This window comes from Bos grunniens, chromosome 21, assembly GCF_055505025.1.
Source record: "Bos grunniens cultivar Pamir isolate PY7600 chromosome 21, Bosgru_T2T1.0, whole genome shotgun sequence".
Taxonomy (NCBI): Eukaryota; Metazoa; Chordata; class Mammalia; order Artiodactyla; family Bovidae; genus Bos; species Bos grunniens.
In genome coordinates this window covers 58,704,482-58,726,870 of record NC_141185.1, presented here as the reverse complement: position 1 = coordinate 58,726,870, position 22,389 = coordinate 58,704,482, and the positions used below count along the sequence as shown (strand labels likewise).

General features: G+C 37.9%; 1 long non-coding RNA gene across 5 annotated transcripts in view; it reads right to left on the bottom strand.

Moving 5' to 3' along the window:
* LOC147349784 (uncharacterized) overlaps positions 1–22,129 on the bottom strand; it is a 177,154-nt gene extending 155,025 nt beyond the window's left edge. For 2 of the 5 annotated variants that reach the window (XR_015150514.1, XR_015150516.1), the window contains exon 1: positions 21,050–21,471. This is a non-coding gene — a long non-coding RNA (uncharacterized LOC147349784). Of the gene's footprint in view, positions 1–21,049 lie in introns of all 5 variants that reach the window. The other 3 variants (XR_015150513.1, XR_015150515.1, XR_015150517.1) reach the window with 3 other exon arrangements.
* Positions 22,130–22,389: the final 260 nt, after the last annotated feature.

Here is a 22,389-nt window from a genome sequence, read left to right as displayed (position 1 = left end):
GTTGCTAAGTCATGTCTGACTCTTGTGTGAGCCGATAGACCGTAGCTCATCAGGTTCCTCTGTCCATGAGATTTCCCAGGCAAGAACACTGGAGTGGGCTGCCATCTCCTCCTCCAGGGGATCTTTCCAATCCAAGGACTGAACACGCAGCTCCTGCATCGGCAGAAGGATTCTTCACCACCAAACCACTAAGGAAGCCCACTTCAAAACTTGAATAATCACTTACCAACTACATGAACACTGAGACTATTTGTAGTGTTTTACTATTACTAACAAATCTACTTTGAAAATACTCATGAACAATGTTTCTGTGACCATGGTAGTACTTTTTTACAGCACATGTCTAGAAGTAAGGTTGCTGGGTCCATTTCCATTTGAGAGTACAAAACTTCCTGTCAATTTCTTTCAACAGTAACGGAGTATGTATCCTTGCCAAACTCTACTTATTAATATCTTGGTAATTATTGTTAAAATGAGAAACAAAAATTGATGTTTCTTTATTTGCTTTTGTCTGGTGACTTGTTTCATAAACATATTGTTTTATAAATTATGTTATTTTACTGTTTCATACATTTATTGTCTTTTTCCTGATAATTCACTCATCATGATTTGCTCATTCTCCTATGGAATTTCTTACTGATTTGTAAGAACTCTTCATATACTAGAATATTAATATTTTGTCTCAAAGCATTACAAATATTTTCCCACAATGAATTTTCAAAGACAAGTAGGAGTTTATGTTATGAGTTATGGCCAAACTAGACAGCATATTAAAAAGCAGAGACATTACTCTGCCAACAAAAGTCTGTCTAGTCAAGGCTACGGTTTTTCCAGTAGTCATGTATGGATGTGAGAGGCGGACCATAAACAAAGCTGAGCGCTGAAGAACTGATGCTTTTGAACTGTGGTGTTGGAGAAGACTCTTGAGAGTCCCTTGGACTGCAAGGAGATCCAACCAGTTCATCCTAAAGGAAATCAGTCCTGAATATTAATTGGAAGGACTGATGTTGAAGCTGAAGCTCCAGTACTTTGGCTACCTGATGTGAACTGACTCATTGGAAAAGACCCTGATTGAAGGCGGGAGGAGAAGGGGACAACAGAAGATGAGATGGTTGGATGGCATCACCGACTCAATGGACATGAGTTTGAGTAAACTCCGAGAGTTGGTGATGGAGAGGGAAGCCTGGTATGCTGCAATCCACAGGGTCGCGAAGAGTCGGACACGACTGAGTGACTGAACTGAAATGACTGAGGAGTTTATTAGGGGATAAAGAGAACATATTTAGGCATGAAGAAATATTGATTATTTATTTAAATCGAAAGGTTATATAATACACTTAATTTGTAACAATTCAGGTTAAACGTTTTATGTATAGAGACAGTCTTACCAAACTATAAATACAAGAGAGTTCCTTTAGCCATCTCATACTAACCAAGTCTTATAAGGTAGAAGAGCATGGCATATGGTTGCCTACACTACATTGTCCACACTATGAAAGGTCTGAACAATCAGAACTACTCAAAAATAATAGCTATCATCTGTCTGCCATGTTCTGTATAACTTCTTTCAATAAAGTTGTATATGTGTGTTTTGGGAGAGGGAGGTTTTGTTGAACTGAAAGTGGGAAGGGAAGATGGGAAGGTGGTTAAAGCAAGGTGTGCGTGGGCATGCTGCTGAAGGGTGTCTGGCATCGTGCATATGTTTCCACACATGTCTTAGCCCTCAAAGATGACATTTTTGAGACGTGTAAGGCCAGTTTGTTCTCTTATATGATATTAAATGACTTGTTCAAACTCAAGAACTGGTAAAGAGGACACTTCTTTCCTTCCCCCTCCCTCTTTTCTACCTCATATGCCTATAAAGGTAACTGCTTATCCAGTAGGACATTAAAAAAAAAGTAGTTGATCAGATTACTGAATTGATAACCATAGTAATCATATAAGCATAAAAAGGTGACACAGATCCTTTTGTTAACCCATTCAAAAGATGCTTTATTTTTTCAGTTCAGTCGCTCAGTCATGTCCAACTCTTTGCAACCCCACAGACTGCAGCATGCCAGGCTTCCCTGTCCATCATCAACTCCCAGAGCTTGCTCAAACTCTTGTCCATTGAGTCGGTGATGCCATCCAACCATCTCATCCTCTGTCATCCCTTTCTCTTCCTGCCTTCTATCTTTCCTAGCATCAGGGTCATTTCCAATGAGACAGTTCTTCCCATCAGGTGGCCAAAGTAGTGGAGATCCAACTTCAGCATCAGTTCTTCCAATGAGTATTCAGGACTGATTTCCTTTAGGATACACTGGTTTGATCTCCTTGCAGTCCAAAGGACTCTCAAGTCTTCTCACAGTTCAAAAGCATCAATTCTTTGGTTTTTTTTTTTTTTAACCTTTTTATTTTTTTTTAAATCACCCACTATGAGTTAGGCAAGTAGTGAAGAGTGGTGGGAGAAGTAAAGAAATCGTCTGCCTTGCCTTTAAGAAGTTGACCTATAGGGACAGGGGCTCTGTCCTTGGCTCAATCCTGAGTTTGGTTCCAGCTCAGAACATGGCATCTACCATTTAGCAGGAAGGCTGTAAATATGTGTTTGGTCAGTGGGACTCAGATTTAGGATTTAGTAACTCAGATTTAAGATTTTGTCCAGTAACAAAAAGAACGACAAAAATAAGTAATAAGGGACACACAATTGATTGTCAGTATTCTAATTTAGCAAGTAAGGTTATTTAAGAACTATTAATCAGATAGCAATAATAAATGTATATGGACCCAACATTGGAGCACCTAAATAACTAAAGCAAATATTAACAGAACCAAAAGGAGACACATTCTTGTATTTCTGTCTCTACAATAATAGTAGGAGAATTCAATACAATATTACTACAGCAGTAGTAGGGGATTATAATACCCCACTTTCAACTTTGGATAGATCATCCAGACAGAAAATTAATAAGCAAACAGAGTGCTGGAACAATACTATAGACCAAATGTACCTAAAAGACATATGCAACCCATTACATCCTAATAGACACATGCAACACATTACATCCAATAGCACCAGAACACACATTCTTCTCAAACTCACACAGAGCATCATCCAGTATAGCTCATATTTTGGAACACAAAACAAGCACTAACAAATTTTAAATGATTGAAATAAAATTAAGGATCTATCCTGACCAAAATAGTAAGAAACTAGAAATCAAAACCAGAAGGAAAACGGAAATATTCATAAATGCATGTAAATTAATCTACACACTTCTTAACAGCTGATGGGTCAATGAAGAAACAAAAAGAAAAATCAGAAAGTCTCTTGACACACATAAAAATGAAAAACATGTGAAAACTTATGTGGTAGAGCAGAACCGTATTTAGGGGAAAGTTTACATAAATAAATACTTACGTTAAGAAAAAGAAAAATTTCATATAAACACCTTTAAAATTTTCATACAAACTACTTTTACACTTCAAGAAATTAAATAGAGAAATAACTAAGCCCAATATTAGCAACAGGAAAGGTATAAAAAGATAAAAGCACAAATAAAGAAATGAAAACAAGAAAGACAATAGATAAAAATCAAGGAAACTAGTTTTTTTGAAAGGTAAAGAAAATTCCAAAATCACTGCAGATGGTAACTGCAGCCATGAAATTAAAAGACACTTACTCCTTGGAAGGAAAGTTATGACCAACCTAGATAGCATATTGAAAAGCAGAGACATTACTTTGCCAACAAAGGTCTGTCTAGTCAAGGCTATGGTTTTTCCAGTGGTCATGTATGGATGTGAGAGTTGGACTGTGAAGAAAGCTGAGCACCGAAGAATTGATGCTTTTGAACTGTGGTGTTGGAGAAGACTCTTGGGAATCCCTTGGACTGCAAGGAGATCCAACCAGTCCATTCTGAAGGAGATCAGCCCTGGGATTTCTTTGGAAGGAATGATGCTAAAGCTGAAACTCCAGTACTCTGGCCACCTCATGGGAAGAGTTGACTCATTGGAAAAGACTCTGGTTCTGGGAAGGATTGGGGGCAGGAGGAGAAGGGGACGACAGAGGATGAGATGGCTGGACGGCATCACTGATTCAATGGACGTGAGTCTGAGTGAACTCCGGGAGTTGGTGATGGACAGGGAGGCCTGGCGTGCTGTGATTCATGGGGTCGTGAAGAGTCAGACATGACTGAGTGACTGAACTGAACTGAACTGAAAGAAAATTGACTAATCTTTAGCTAGACTAACCAAGAAAAAAGAGAGAATGCTCAAATAAAATTATAAATAAAATAAGAGAGAATACAACTGACCACAGAAATACAAAGCATCAAAAGAGGTTATTATGAACAATGTTATGCCAAAAATTGGATAACCTAGAAGAAATTAATAAAGCCCTATAATACACAATCTACCAAGATTGAATCAAGAAGGAACAGAAAATCTGAGAAGACCAATAAAGACCAAGGAGGTGGAGGCAGTAATTAAAATCCTAGCAAGAAAGGATCGTCCAGAACCAGACGGTTTCCCTGGTGAATTCTATTCTAAAGAAGAGTTAACATCAATACTCCTCAAATCCTAACAAAAAAAACTGAAGATACTGGAACACTTCTGAATTCATTTTATGAGGCCAGCATTACCCTGACAGTAAAGACAGGTAAGCACCATATAAGAAAAAAAAAAAAAAAAAAAAACAACTACAGGCCAAAAATCCCTAATGAATATAAATGAAAAATATTTTGAACAAAATTCTAGCAAATCAAATTCAACAGCACTTTAAAAGGATCATATGCCATGGTTAAATGAGAATGATCCCTGGGATGCCAGTTTGGTTCAATATTTGCAAATCAATAAGGGTGATATACCACGTTAATAGAATGAAGAACAAAAATCACATGATATTCTCAACAGATGTACAAAAAAACATTTGACAAAACTCAACCCTCTTCTATGATAAAAGCTTTTAAAAATTGTGAACGGGAAAGTTATACATGAATATATATATAAAGGCTATATATGACAAACCCATAACGAACAAAATCAATGGTGGAAAGCTGAAAGCGTCTCCTCTAAAAGTAAGAATAAGATATGGGTGCCTGCTCTTACCATTCCCATTCAACATAGTACTAGAAATTCAAGTCAGAGCACTTAGGCAAGAAAAAAAAATAAAGTCATCCAAATCAGAAAGGAAGAAATAAAATGGTTTCTATTTGTGGATGTTATGATATTACAGATGTGGCAACCCTAAAGAGTTCACCAAATGCTTTTAGAACTAATAAATGATTTCAGTAGTTGAAAGATACAAAATCAGCATTCAAACATCAGTTGCACTACTACACACTAACGATAAAATATCTGAACACAATTTACAATCATATCAAAAGTGATAAAATACTTAGGGATAAATTTAACTAAGGAGGTGAAAGACCTGTACATGGAAAACTGCAACACTGATGAAAGAAGTTAAAAAAGAAACAAAGGAAAGATATTTCTCACTGGTGTATAGGCAGAATGTCGTTAAACGGGCTGTACTACGCAACGCCACCGATAGACTGAATAAAGTCTCTATCAAAACGCCAATGACATTTTTCACAGAAATACAAAAAACAATCCTAAGATTCATATGGAACCACAGAAGACCCTGAATACTCAAAAACTTTTTGAGGAAAAAAGAGCAAAGTTGGCGGCATCCCTCCCTCTAATTTCAAATATGCCAGAAAACAATAGAAATCAAAAGAATGGTAGTGGCATAAAACACACACATGGAGTATCATAGATAGCACAGAAATAAACTCACAAATACAGGGCCAATTAATATTTGTAAAGGGAGCCAAGAACACTCAAAGGGGAAAAGACAGTCAAGAAGTGATGCTGGAAAAAAAACTAGATATTTAGCTGCCAAAGAGTGAACTTGGGTCCCTACCTTATATCACTTTAAAAAAATAATTTGAAATGGATTAAAGCCTATAATATACTACCTGAAACTATAAAAACCCTAAATGAAAATATGGAGATGCTCTTTGACACTGATGCTGGCAATGAGTTTTTAGATATAGTGCCAGAAGAACAAGCAACAGAGGCAAAAACATACACGTGGAACTACATCAGACTGACAAGTTTCTGTACAGCAAAATAAACAATCAACAGAGTGAACAAGCAACCTACTGAATGGCAAAAAAAAAAAAAAAATCTGCATCTCATATATCAGATAAGAGGTTAATACCCTAAACATGGAAGGAACTCATACAACTCAATAACAAAAAAATTTTAAAAATTGAGAAGAGGACTTGGATAGACGTTTTTCTAAAGAATGCAGGCAAACAGACAAGAGATACATGAAAATACATTGAAAATTCCTAATCATCATGGAAATGTGAATGAGAGCCACAGTGAGATAGCTGCTCACACCTGTGAGAATGGTTAAGTGTCGGTGGGGGTGTGCAGGAAAGGGAAGTTGCTGCACTATTGATGCGAAAGTAAACTGGTCCATCCACTTGGAAAATATATGGAGTTTTCTCACACAATTAGAAATAGAACTATCCTATGATCCCGTCATCCCAATTCTGAGTTTATGTCTTAAGGAAATTAAATTGCTGTCTCAGAGAGAGAGCTGTGGATTTATGTTCATCGCAGCATATTTCACAATACCCAAGACATAAAATTCTAGGGCTTCCCTGTAGCTCAGTTGGTAAAGAATCTACCTGCAGTGCAGGAGACCCGGGTGTGTTTCCTGAGTCGGGAAGTTCCCCTGGAGAACAAATGGCAACCCACTCCAGTATTTTTGCCTCGAGAATCCCATAGAAGGAGGATACAACTTGGCGACTAAACCATCACCACCACCAAGACATAAAATTAATCTAAGTGTTCATCAACAGGTAAATGGATAAAGAAAATGGAATATGATCTGGGCATAAAAAAGAAATCCTGTCACTTAAAATGAACTGAATGGACCTTGAGAGCTTTATGATAAATAAAATAAGTGAGACAGAGAAACACAAGTTCTGTACACTCTTTCTTATATTTAGGATCTAAAATGAAAAGTCAAATTCATAGAAACAGAGTGGAGTACTTGTTGCCAGAGGCTGCAAGTGGTGGGTGGTAGGGAGATGTTGATCAAAGTGAAACATCCAATTGTAAGATAAGTAAATACTGGGGATCAAATGCACAGCATGGCAACTATAGTTATCAATATTGTATTACTGGCTGGGAAGTTACTGAAAGAGTAAATCGTATGTGCTCTTATAATACACACACAAAATGTTAATTCTGTGAGAAAATGGATGTGCTGGGTTTCCCTGGTGGCTGAGCAGTAAAGAATCCACTTGCAATGCAGGAAACTTGGGTTCGATCCCTGGGTCAGGAAGATCCCCTGGAGAAGGAAATGGAAACCCACTCCAGTATTCTTGCCTGGGAAATTCTGTGACAGAAGAGGCTGGTGGGCTGTGATTAAACAGCAGCAACAATACTGGATGTGCTAACCTTACTGTGGTAATCATTTTGCAAGATATATATCAAATCACCACACTGTATACCTTAAACTTACACAAAGTTACATGGCCATGTTTTTCTCAATAACAATGGAAAGAAAGATAAAGCACAAGTTCAAAAAATTAAAAAAAAAAAACTTGTTCATAGAGCAGGCTAAAAAAAGAAAAAGAAAATCACATGATCATATCAACAGAAGCAGGAAAAACATTGGATAAAATCGAATCCATTTGTGATTTTTAAAAAATCTAAACTAGGAATGGAGAGTAATTTTCTCAACTTGATAAAGGGTATTTGCAAAGAAAAAAAAAAAACCCTGCAAATATTCCATGTTCCTTTTATTGCACTTTGCAGATGTTGCATCTTTTACAAATTGAAGAGTTGTGACAACCAGTGTCAAAGAATGTATCAGCACCATTTTTTCCACCAGCATGTGCTCACTCTGTGTCTCTAGGTCATATTTTGGTAATTCGTGAAACATCGTATATTTTTTAATTAGTATCATATTATTACGGTTACCTGTGGTCAGTCATCTTTAATGTTGCAATTGTAATTGATCTGGGCTGCCACAAATCATGCCCTTATATATAAGACTGGAAACTTATTAGATAAATGTCTGTGTTCTGACTGCTCCACCAACTCGCTGTTCCTCCATCTTTTCCTCTATCTTTGGGCCTCCCTCTAATCTGAGACACACCAACATTAAAATCAGGCCAATTAATAACCTTATAATGGTATTTAAGTGTTCAAGTGAAAGGAACAGTCACATGTCTTTCATTTTATATCAAATGTCGGACTCTTTGCAGCCCCATGGATTGTAGACTTCAGGCTCCTCTGTTCATGGAATTTTCCAGGCAAGAATACTGGAGTAGGTAGCTGTTCCCTTCTCCAGGGGATCTTCTCAACCCAGGGATTGAACCCAGGTCTCCCACACTGCAGGCAGATTCTTTTCTGTCTGAGCCACCAGAAAAGTCCAGAAATGATGGAACTTAGTTAGGAAGGCATATACAAACCTGAGATAGGCAGAAAGGAAATTAAAATACCTACTCCAGTGAATACATGAATGATAAGAAAGCAAATAGCCTTATTGCTGATATGGATAAAGTTTTAGCTGTCCGGAGAGAATATCAAACCAGCCACAACAGTCCCTTCAGCCAAAGCACAATCCATAGCAAGCCCCTAACTCTCTTCAATTCTATGAACAGTAAGAGAGGTGAAGAAGCTGCAGAACAAAAGTTTGAAGCTAGCAGAGGCTGATTCATCCGGTTTAAGGAAGAAGCTATCTTCATAATGTAAAAAAAACAAGGTTAAGTACCAATTGCTGATATAGAAGTTGTTACAAATTACCCAGATCTAGCTAAGAAAATGAATGAAGATGGCTACACTAAACACAGATTTTCAGTGCAGCCAAAACATCCTTCTACAGGAATAAAATGTCATCTAGAACTTCCATAGCTAGAGAGGATAAATCAATGCTGAATTCAAAGCTTCAAATTATTGTGGTAATCATTTTGCAAGATACATATATATCAAATCATCACACTGTATATCTTGAACTTACACAAAGTTACATGTCAATTTTTTCTCAATGCCATTGGAAAGAAAGATAAAGTGCAGCAGTAAATTTCAAAAAAAAACTTTAAAAAAAACCTATTAATCATACAAGCAGACTAAAAAGAAAAAAAATCACATGATCATATCAGTAGAAGCAGAAAAAACATTGGACAAATATCTGCAGGGTTTTTTGCTGACTCTCCTATTAGGAACTATTGCAGCTGATGACTAAGTTGAGCTCAATGCTCATTTACCATTCTAAAAATTCTAGGGCCCTTAAGTATCATGAAAACTCAGCAGTGGCCACAGGACTGGAAAAGGTCAGTTTTCATTTCAATCCCAAAGAAAGGCAATGCCAAAGAATGCTCAAACTACCACACAATTGCACTCATCTCACATGCTAGTAAAATAATGCTCAAAATTCTCCAAGCCAGGCTTCAGCGGTATGTGAACCATGAACTTCCAGACGTTCAAGCTGGTTTTAGAAAAGGCAGAGGAACCAGAGATCAAATTGCCAACATCTACTGGATCATTGAAAAAGCAAGAGAGTTCCAGAAAAACATCTATTTCTGCTTTATTGACTATGCCAAAGCCTTTGACTGTGTGGATCGCAATAAACTGTGGAAAATTCTAAAAGAGATGGGAATACCAGACCACTTGACCTGCTTCTTGAGAAACCTATATGCAGGTCAGGAAGCAACAGTTAGAACTGGACATAGAACAACAGACTGGTTCCAAATAGGAAAAGGAGTACATCAAGGCTGTATATTGTCACCCTGCTTATTTAACCTATATGCAAAGTACATCATGAGAAACGCTGGGCTGGAAGAAGCACAAGCTGGAATCAAGATTGCCGGGAGAAATATCAATAACCTCAGATATGCAGATGACACCACACTTATGGCAGGAAGTGAAGAGGAACTCAAAAGCCTCTTGATGAAAGTGAAAGATGAGAGTGAAAAACTTGGCTTAAAGCTCAACATTCAGAAAACGAAGATCATGGCATCTGGTCCCATCACTTCATGGGAAATAGATGGGGAAACAGTGACATACTTTATTTTTTGGAGCTCCAAAATCACTGCAGATGGTGATTGCAGCCATGAAATTAAAAGATGCTTACTCATTGGAAGGAAAGTTATGACCAACCTAGATAGCATATTGAAAAGCAGAGACATTACTTTGCCAGCAAAGGTCTGTCTAGTCAAGGCTATGGTTTTTCCAGTGGTCATGTATGGATGTGAGAGTTGGACTGTGAAGAAAACTGAGCACCGAAGAATTGATGCTTTTGAACTGTGGTGTTGGAGAAGACTCTTGAGAGTCCCTTGGACTGCAAGGAGATCCAACCAGTCCATTCTGAAGGACATCAGCCCTGGGATTTCTTTGGAGGGAATGATGCTGAAGCTGAAACTCCAGTACTTTGGCCACCTTATGCAAAGAGTTGATTCATTGGAAAAGACTCTAATGCTGGGAGGGATTGGGGGCAGGAGGAGAAGGGGACAACAGAGGATGAGATGGCTGGATGGCATCACTGACTCGATGGACCTGAGTCTGAGTGAACTCCGGGAGTTGGTAATGGACAGGGAGGCCTGGTGTGCTGCGATTCATGGGGTCGCAGAGTCGGAGACAACTGAGTGACTGAACTGAAATGAACTAATTATCATGTTAAATCTGTCTGCCCACGCTCTATAAATGGAAAAACAAAGCCTGGATGACAGCACATCTGTTTACAACATGGTTTACTGAATATTTGCAGCCCATTATTGAGATCTACTGCTTAGGGGAAAAAAAAAAGAGATTCCTCTCAAAGTATTTCTTCTCATGGACAATGCACTTGCTTGCTCAAGAGCTCTGATGGAGATGCACAAAGAGATTAATATTGTTTTCATGCCTGCTATCACAATATCCATTCTGTAGCCTATGGAATCAAGGAGTCACTTTGACTTTAAAGTCTTATTATTTAAGAATATATGTGAGGCTATAGCTGCCTCAGATCCTCTGATGGATCTGAGAAAATTCAATTTAAAACATTCCGGATAGGATTTACCATTCTAGTTGCCATTGAAAACATTTGTCCTTCATGGAAGAGGTCAAAATATCAACATACACAGGCGTATGGAATAAGTTGATGCCCATTTTCATGGATAACTTTGATGTGTTTAAGACTTCAGTGCAGATGTGGTAGAAATCACAAGAGAACCAGAATTAGAGGTGAAGTCTGAAGATGTGACTCAACTGCAATTTCATGCTAAAATTTGAACAGATAAATTGCTTCTTATGGATGAACAAGGGAAATGATCTCTTGCAATAGAGTCTCCTTCTGGTGAGAGTGCTACAAAGACTATTGAAATGACAACAAGGAACTTAGAGTATTACATAAGCTTAGGTGATAAAGCAGTAGCAGAGTTTGAAAGGACTGACTCCAACCTTGATGGAAATTCTACTGTAGGTAAAACAGCCCTGCATGTTACAGAGAAATCTTTCATGAAAGGAAGAGTTGATAAATGCAGCAAAATTTATGGTGTCTCATTTTAAAAACTGCAACAGCCACCTCTACTATGATGTCCTTCAGTAGGTGAATGGATATATAAACTGTGATGCATCCAGAGACTGGAACATTATCCAGCACTAAAAAGAAATGACCTATTAAATTAGGAAAAGACACAGAGAATTTTCAATGCATATTACCAAATGAAAGAAGCCAATTTGAAAAGACTACCTACTGTATGACTCCGGGTATGATACAATAATAAAATCAGTGGTCACTAGAGGTGACCATGGGGGGCGCCCCTGGTGGCTCAGCAGTAAAGAATCTGACTGCCAATGCAGGAGACATGGGTTTGATCCTTGGGTAAGGAAGAGCCTCTGGAGAAGGAAATGGTAACCCACTCCAGTATTCTTGCCTGGGAAATCCCATGGACAGAGGAGCCTGACGGGATGCAATACATAGGGTTGAAAAAGAGTCGGACACAACTTAGTGATTAAACAACAACAAGGGTTGGCCATGGGGGAGAAAGATGAATTGGCAGAGCACAGAGGATTTGAGTGCAGTGAAAATACTTTTATATGATGCTGTAACAATTAATAAGTGTCACCATAGATTAGTCCAAATCCATAAACTGTACATCACCTTGGGTGAATGAACTCAAAGATAGATGATGAACTTTTGGCGATTATGATGTGTCAATATTCAGTAATCCCGGCGGGGGTGGTCGGGGGAGGTGTGGAGAGGGATACTATTCTGGTGAGTAATGTTGATAATGGGGGAAGCCATGTATGTATGAGTAGAGGGGTATAAATCTCTGTTCCTTCTTTACAACCTTCCTAAAACTGTTCCAAAAATTATCTTTAATTTTTTAAAACTATCATCTACTATTACCATTATTTTGAAATCTCCTCCAGAACTTGGGCGGATAGGGCAAGCTGGTCGCACTCCGAGCCAGTGGCCGATTCAGCTTCTCTTCTCGCCTATCTTCCTTCTACAGTGTAAAGACTTGGCCAACACTTCTTTGGACACTGGGGCCGCTCTGCCCATCTCTGCCCACCACCACCCTCAAAGGTGTGCAGACTACTGGACCTGACATCTGGACCTGAAGGGTTGAAGGGCCAAATTATATAGCTTTTCTTTCTACATTACTAAATATAAATGACACTCTTGGTTAGTCTTCATGGACACAGGACCTATGGAAGACATCTGGAATGATTAACCAAGTTATACACGAGAGTGTATACCTTACGATTCAACAAAAGGTGCATTTGTATTGTGTGTTTATTATGCATTTTTTTTATGTGCTATGCTTAATAATTAATGTAGTTTTTTTGATATTTTTGATATATGATAATTGGATTAGAACATCAAATATATGACTGAGTTCATGGTGGCACTTGAAATGTCCATGGTCACTTTTGGAGACTGCTAGTGAAAATGTCTTTATTCTGAAAACTAGTTTTTAATGAAATGTTTAATAAAGAGTGTTTAATTAAATGTGACCCAAATTTCCTTTTATTTTGTCCCTAATAAGCTTAGACCCATCCTGAAAAAATGAGGTGAACTGGACAGCACTGACAAAGTCAAATCAGCTCATCCATCTCACAACTCATGCAAGAACTCTAATAGTACCAACAGGAGTGTCCTGGGGTCATGATGGACAGATGGAGCTGCACCCCTTGTCTGGTTGATTTCTCCTTGGCAGCCATGGAGGCAGATCTTAGAAAAGAAAACTGGAGCAGCATAATGAACCAGAAGGCGCAACAGGCTCATCTCTAAATCACACTCATCCAGAGAAAGCTCTAAGCAGTGAGATTTGCAAACTTTTAAGGTGTCCACTCTCAGATGATGAGGGTTCTAAAACAAGCAAAGTGCTAGAAACTCAGACATAGAGAACCAGCTTGATGTGGTTAAAATTACATCATTTCAGGAACTTCATCTCTAATATCTTTAGTATATAATATCCAAAACCCAGAGCACTAAAATCATAATGCCAGTTGGTAGAAAAGTTAACAATAAAATTATAAGAAAATGATAATAATACAGATGTGAAACCAACAATGAAATCGTGAACAGCAACAATGACTTTCGGATTATGAGTGTGCTGCCTCTAAGCCAGGCTCTGTCCTACATACCTCGTTAAATTCTGATAAACACCGTGATTATCCTTATTTCACTTGCGAGGTAACCAGCGACCACAGATAAGTTTAGTAGCTTTCCCATAAGCAGCAGACATGGGATTTGAACCCAGTTGTGTCTGACTCAAATCCTGTGTTAACACTGGAACCCCTTCCTTCTGTCGATTACATTCTCAGGAAGAAGCGGCAAATTATGAGAGAAAAAAAAAAAAAAAAAAACTTGGTATTTTATTTCCAATGATAAAAATTCATTTTTTCAAGGAAAGGGGCCAGCACTTAATCAGGATTTGCCAAATGCCATCAAGCTCATTTTCACAATGGTAATATCTACTTGACAACCAGAGATAAAAGTGATCTTCTTTGAAAACGAGGCCACAATCCAGATAAAATAAAAATGTCTGATACAAGGTAAGCTTTAATTTAATTTAAGTCTTGGTAAACAGCTTGCCTAAAAATGACTTTTGCAAGTCACGTACAGTTTTTCAATCTGTCATTTTGTATTGACCTTCACAGGCCTGAAATATATTGCACTGGACTTGTGAAGCTTATGAGAATGATATTAAAGTTGGTAATATTTTTAAAATCTTATTTTATATCCACTCTCACTTTTACTTCACTGTGTACAGTTCTTGGGAGGAATGATTTTATAGAGTGTTCTTAGATATCTGCCAGTTTTCTTTTTAATTAGAATTTATGGAAGTTGATTCAATAAATCACTGTAAAGGTAGAATGTTTATTCAAGTCAAATGCAGCGAATCACATATCAAAAGAATAGTCCCCACAATATTTCAATGCTAGGTAGTATGTTTTAAGGTTTTAAGAAAGTGTGTTGAAGGCCTAGCATTCAGCTTATCAAAATTTGCATATGCAAGTAGGATTTGGAATAACTTACTTTAAATTTTTTCTTGTTGAATATAACTCTTTTATAATATAATCTATTTCTTCTATCTCAATTTTCACTTTTCAGAAATCTCATCATAGAAATTAATCTTCTTTAAGGTGTGGTACCTTTTGCTTCGTTGGCCAATGTGGAGCTCAATTCAGCATCATACATTCATATTTCATACATATTTCACTTTATAGTCAGCAATCCTCTACTAATTTGGGGAATAATCAGTTGCTGAGATAATCAATAACATGCTACATAAAAAAATAACATATAAACAATATAAATATGAAAATGATGTTAAGAAAACACTAGGACTTGTGGTATGCACAATTAGAATCTTCTAGAAGTGGAAAATTATACACTATAGTACTGTAGTCTTTCTAAGTAAAAATTTTTTAAAAACTACAAGGTGTTTTATAATCACAAGTAAAATAATAAAACTCTTTGGGGGGTGTCATGTCTTTAAATTTCATTTTAATAGACTATATTAATTACCTAATCATTGATTTGTATTTAAAAAAAATGACTTCAAATTGACTTTTTGATAAAGATACCTAGAAAAGTAGAAAGGAAAAGATTTTCTATTCTAGAATTCTAGTCCAAGATTACTAGTTAACAGGGTGGCTAAAACAAGAATACTTTTAGACTGCAAAGCCCCACTCCTTTTTATAGTTAGCCATAGGGGGATGGGTGCCACATATATAAGAGACTAAAGCAAGAAAAACAAAGAAAAGTGATTCAGTAACAGAAGACCCAGCACAGCAGACTGGTGGAGCGTAGTTCTGAAGGGAGAGTCCAGAAGGACAGCAGTGCCCAGATGATAAGGGTTGCTGGTCTAGAAGGAGGTAGAAGTTTCCAGAATGAAAGTCTTGAAAAAGTAACCGAAGTATATATAAATGTCTTGAGAGGAGACTGCCAGAGAATTTAATGATGACTTAGTGGAGACTACCTAGAAAGTAAAAGAACAAAAAAATTACACTAAATTAAAAGCAAAGGAATTATTAACTCTATGAAAAACAGAAAATGTGTAAGAAAAGGTGTGTTTATTCCCTAGCACAGTCTTCAGCAGAACTTATTAATAGTATTACACACTGAATATTAATAAAAAAAATAACAGTATTAAGAATATTAAAGATGTAAGTATAGTTGGGGGCCGGGGTAGTAAAGAGAGATAAATCTTCTTCTTCTTTTGTGGAAAGTCCATTGATAATGCCCCAAATTCAAATAACTCTAAGAGGGCGGAGAAGAGGAAGAAGTAGTTGTTAAGACATAGCAATACAAACATGTTGCTTACAGATAGGAAAGTGAATTCTGAAGAAATATAACAGAAATGTTGGAGGCAGCTGCAATTATGAAAAGGGAAATGAAGGGTTGAACCAGGAATGGTCATTCTTAACATTTTGGAATCAGATATTTGAAACTACTGCAAGTGTAAGTAACTACACTACATATGGTCGGCCTTGTGTATAAATGCATTTTATTTAGGAGAGCAAGGTAGAAAGTCCAAAGTTTAGTCTGTGGAGAATCATCAAATTTCAAGACGTTCAGAATTTTTAATAAGCTATGTTATCATTCTATCAACAGAATACATGTCCTGTACCAAAATAACATTACATCTACTTGCTATTCATATAGACTATGCATCTGACACAGTACACATTTTTAGGTCTCACGTGCATTTTAGCAGTCATTTAGCCCTGAAAACTCAAAAACATGTGAGCCAGGCTCTTCAAACTTGGTTTTACTGGCACAGTGGGATCACAGTTTTCTGAATGAAATATATAAAAACAAACACCTCGAGGTTTCACAAATAGAAAACCATCCGTATCACAAGGTCGATTTTAATAAAAGTCTCAGTATTATAAAGCTCATAATTTTATTACAGCTGATGTACATTCCAAATGATGTACAATAAACTTTCAACTTCCTTCTTTTATGCATTTAACTCAAAAACTAGACTGGAGCTTGTTCATCAGGTACTCATCAGATGGGGATTTAGAGATGAATAATGTAACCAAGGTGTCTGTCTCATGATTCTGCTCACTCATTAAGTATGATATACTGAAATTCTCAGAGAAATGCTAAAATCCCCTTATTTATGTTTTTATATTCCTCAGCCAAACAATGTTCTCAAATTAAGATCACTAGATTGGTTTCTTTAATTAAAGGTTAAAAACCTGTTTCAATTTAGGTGCAGTCGATTAGAGACAGAATATGAGGAAAATGCATGGCTCCATATCCACGAAAAGACTTCCCCCAAGTACTTTTAATACATCTTACTTGGAACCTAGAATTCCTTTTCCTCTGGGAATAATACCAGAATGAGAGCAGCTAATACATTGAGTGTGTTTGGTGTTCATAGGAACCTATCGCTTATGTATTTTTTATTGGCAATAATCACGTGTGTATATTTGGACATGCAAATGTATTCAAATCATGCTTTGTGTCAAAAAAAATTAATAGTATAGTCAATTAGGGTAGTTTAAGTTTTTCTTTTCTTACTTATTTCTAAAGGCACATAGAGCACTAAAAATACAGATGTGTGCCCAGAGGTTCCAGGCAGCTTATGTTTCAGCATGAAATTCGATATTTGATGGTATATTATTTTCTCATTCCCATCAACATTTTTTGCATGAACTGCATTATGCATAGCCTAGGATTTGGGGAGGAGGTGTACAAATTAAATCTCATTGCTGTGAACAATTTGCTTCCAGGTACAATGCCAAAAAAAGAAAAAAAAAAGGACTTTTGCAGTAAAGTCATTTCAATGTAAATCTATTAAAATCTATTGTAGTAAAGAGCTTTGAAAAACTAAACTTTTTTAAAACATTATTTTGAATCAAATACAATATTGTAAAATAAACAAATATGGACAAGCTCTGTCTTGGACATATTACTGCATATGTAGGACTTTCTTATTTCAAAAGAATGGGACCTTTTTTGTAAATGCTCTTTTCTAAAATGTGGGAGAACAATGTCCGTTCCAAAGTAGATTTTGCACAGTCTCTGCATTCTCAAAATTATTAACTTGGTGAATCAGTGCATCCCTTCACAGATATTGTGAGGAAGACTGGTCCCACTCCCTGTCCAAAGTTTCACACAAGATTCATTAGTAAATTTTTTATTTTTTAGATGAAATCAATAAACCCAGTCAATGCTCAATTGTCTTATGTAAGATGTATGATACAAACAATTATAACCAAAAAAAAAAAAAGTGGTATATTTCATTACAGTTTACACAAAGGAGTTTGGTCCATACTTCTACCACATATACACGATACGCATTTTGTAACTGAACAGTTCCCCTCTCCAAAATCACCATAATAATTTTTTAAATGTATAATTAGAGCACCTGCCTCAAATTCTTTGAAAGGTTTTTAGTTCCTTTCTTGGGAGAAGTGATTCTGGCTGTTTCTTTTTTAATCAAAGCTACTTTGCTAAATTGCTTTCCAACCAGACCTCAGAATATTAGCTGAGGCTGGCCCTGGCCTTGTTGCGATTTGAATATTAACAGTCATAGTTTTACAGCCGCTCCATGTTGAGTAATGCACTGCAACTCCCACAATTCAGCCGTCCTTCCTTCCCTTCTCTGGCTGGCCCTGGCCCTTGGAATGTTTGCGGGGTGTCACCGTGAATGTGCTCAGAGCAGAGTTATATGGCATCATTTGGAGAAACATTGCGTTAATAACCAGAGTTCAAGGGCAAAGGATATAAACGGAGCAAATTACAAGTCTGAACAGATATATAGCTTTTGCTAAAAGGGACATGGGCTGCTACTTTATTTACTGGCCACTGGTTCACTTGTGGAAGGTGCCGGAATGCACGAAGGCATTTTTAAATGATCGCATCACAGTTTAAGAAAACAACACAAATTTTCAGGCTTGAAAGAATGGCAGTGCAAAAATCAACGGGTCTGAGTTTCCTAATCAGAGAATACGACTTGCTATAAAGTACCTCAAGTTTCCGAGGTAATTTCACAGATGATAATATCATTTTATATGCCCCCATGAAGGTACGGTGGAAAAAGCCTTCTGGAAACCTAAATTCAGTAGATCATTTTAAATTGCAACCTGACTCAATGTTGTCCAAGATTTCTTGCTATGATTATTTTAACCTGGGGTTACCACCTTAGTTCAAAATTAACACCATGAAGGAGTGATTTGTAAAAACACTCTTTTATTTTTATACATGGGGGCTTCAGGGCTACCCGAAATAATGAAATAAAAATGAAACCAATAATGAAATAAAAAGGGAACCAAAAAATTCAGAAGAAGGGAAGCCAGAAGAATTTTTTTTAAAAAAGGACAACTTTGTTAATAATCAAAAAAGAAATAATTTTCACCTTCTAATTACCAAATATTTTAAATAATATTCTGAATAATACTGAGTAAACTGTAAAATATGTGGCCTAATATTTTCCTATTGGTAGGATGGAAGGCTACATTTTTTTTTTTTAGTAAAATAGCTTGGAAACTATTATGAAACTATCAAAATGTCCATAAATCATGGCTTATTTACTCCATTAAAATTTATTTGAAATCAATAAATTCAAAAATGAAAATTTTGCTTTAAGATGTCCCTTACTGTAGTATCTACTTTACTGAAATCTAGAAGCAACCTGCATATCCAACAATGGGGAAATGGTTAAGGAAATTACATACATATGCCCCATAAAATATATTATTATTAAAACTGATAAATAGGGCTATTCTCTACTACCAATAATTAAAAAAAAAAAACAAACTACTTTGACATTATACAAAACAACCCCACAGGATTCAAATGTGCTCTTTTATAAAGTATTTAAGCATCCACAAAAAATATTTTTTTACAAAATGCATGGATTTATGTGTATACTTGTTTCTTTTCTTTTTCGGTATATACTATCAGTGTTAGCCTGATGGGATTATTAGGTTTCCTTTAATTTTTTTTTCTGTTTTCTAAAGTTAGAACATTAAAATATAGCATTTAAAAGAGAAATGCATGCAAGTTATTTTTCGCCCTGATCACTTTTCAACCACAGTGAGATAAAGCACATCTTTGTGACATGGTTCAGTCTCACTTACTGATATTTTAAACGTGGCTTTCATTTTGTTACTGGTGTAGTGGGGAGGCAGAGGGGGTTGGTGACTGCTCTAAAGCACAATTAGAACACTTCCCTCACACACACACACACACACACATATATATATATATATATGTATGTATGTATCTATGTATAAAGCCACTATATTCTCTAAACTCTTTTGCTCTCAGAGGTGACTGCATCAGCGTTCAGCCAGGACTGCATTATTCCTGGACACGAGATGTATTACCGTCAGCTGGCCGCTTGTACAGGACGAAATGCTCACGGTGAACCGACCTGTCCTTCAGTTGCCAAAGAGCCCAGATGATACAATAGCTCTCTACCAGTCCCATCTCCATGATGCTTCACGATATATTTTTTCCTGTTAACCCGTCTGTCTGCTTCAACCCTCGCTCTCAAACTAATGAGTTTTAAAAAGGACACTTCTTAAATCGAATTGCCTAAAACCACTCGTTGTCATCTTTTTGCAAGGATAAACAAACATATTCAAATTGCTCGTGACTTTTAAACACGTAAGAGCCAGACAAATTATGAAAATTTTACACATTCTAATCTGCAGAGGGTATCTCTAGAACACGTCTATCTCATTTTATTCTTTTTTGAAATTAAGTTCTGTTAAACATTTAATATCCAATTGTCTTATCCTGCACAGACCATCTAAAATGCATCCCCCTCCACAATTTTTTTAAACATATTTTCAATGATTTGCTATTTCCTGAGATGAAAGGATGCAACTGTTCAGGTCTGATTTCATACTGCTTCTCAGATCCTGATAGAGCATCATTCACAGACAAGACAAACAGGAGTTAGAAGCTGTTTGGGAAGGGGAGGCTTAGGGGTTGTTCGGATGGCAAAATGATTTGTCAAACGTCAATCCAAAATTCTGCGAGGTTCTTGGCTCTCCACTTTCCCAGAGCGCGTTTTGCTTTCTCCCACAGAGATGGACTAGAAACTCATCTTCAAAATCTAAACGTTCCCAGCCCGGTTCTTTTGTGCCTGCGTCTCGCTCTCCCGGCTCCGGCCGGCAAGCTCCGAGCTTGCGCGTTTTTACCTTCCGCTCGCCCAGCCGTTCGGACCCCGGCGGGAGACAGGCCATCCATCACCCACCCGGCTCCCGTCCGGCTCGCCGCCGTGGCCAGTCGGGCGGCAGGTAGGGCCACACCTGCGGCCGCCCGCCCCATCCCTGCTCTACCCTCCGCTCGCCTCCGGGGCTGGCGGTGCCCTGGGGAAGCCCCGCTTTCTCCGAGGCCAGGACTGGACAGGTGCGCTCAGGTGACCGGGCGGAGTGCGCTCGGAGCCCGCCGCTGGCGGCTAGCGGTCCGCAGGATCGCGGGGCGATTCGTTTTCGCAGACACCTGCTTTGGATCGTGTGTGTGGACCCACGGGCCCTCACTGTGTTTATAGTCTCCCCAAACCGGAAGAATTCTGATGCTTACCTTTGGGAGGGAAGAGTCAGTGAGAACACATGCAAGTCACAGAGTTCTTTGCCTCTATGAACCAGGGATGGAGTTTGCCAGCCGAGTGTGAATTCGGCATGTCCTCTTGCACACTTCAGACAGTATCTCCCCAAGATTTAACTGAGCAATATTAACACTGCACTAATAGCTAGTCTCCATACGGCGCCCAAACAAAACCTAACCCATATCTTAAGGGTCATGAGAACAGATTGCAACAATACAGAGAAAGAGCTGAATCTCAAATCACAGAAGTCTTCCTTTTCCAAATAGGCAAAATAATTGTATGGCAAGCACCTTGCTTTTGGAATTCTGAGTTTCTAGGCTGCTCTGTGCTCGAGGCAGCTACAATTAGCCTTGTTAATGTGGTACAGACTTTGTAACTGGAATCCGTAACTCTTTCTGGTATGAAGGATCCAAAACTTCTACTTTATCATGTAATTTGAGAACAATTGAGGACGAGCAGAATCGGACACCCTCCCCTCAGCAGTGTCTATATAGTTGTCAATTACATCCAGACAAGGCTTTGGAACAGAACAGACTGTGCTGCTGGTGGCATCAACGCTTCACGGTTTCTCAAAGAAAGCATATCTTTTAAAAACAAACCAAAAAAAAGCAACCACAGCAGCAAGCATCACCCCAACCCTGTACCCGTGTCTTGCTTCTGAATCATAAATCATGAAATAAGAGTGAACAGTGACTCCAGCCTTCCTGCCTTTAGCAACCGGAACTGATAATGCCGAAAAGGAAGAGAAACAAACATTTGAGCTATATGGCTGTTGGGGGAGGGTGCCTGTGGGAAGTTCCAGGTTCACCATTTGTTAGAGACCTCCCAGGGTTAGGAAGTGTCTTTCTTCAAAGTAGTTCAGTTCAGTTCAGTTCAGTTCAGTTCAGTCGCTCTGTCGTGTCCGACTCTTTGCGACCTCATGAATCGCAGCAGGGCAGGCTTCCCTGTCCATCACCAACTCCCAGAGTTCACTCAGACTCATGTCCATCTAGTCAGTGATGCCACCCAGCCATCTCATCCTCTGTCGTCCCCTTCTCCTCCTGCCCCTAATCCCTCCCAGCATCAGAGTCTTTTCCAATGAGTCAACTCTTCGCATGAGGTGGCCAAAGTACTGGAGTTTCAGTTTTAGCATCATTCCTTCCAAAGAAATCCCAGGGCTGATCTAAGTGTTTCTCAAACCCAGCTTCACAAGAGACTAACCTTGGAGTTTTTAAGAAAATACAGGTGCTTCCAGTGTCTCCTAGTTTATAATCTATGGGAACTTGAATTTGTATCCTACTGTTGTGTGGAAATTGTATAAATCTTAATTATGTTG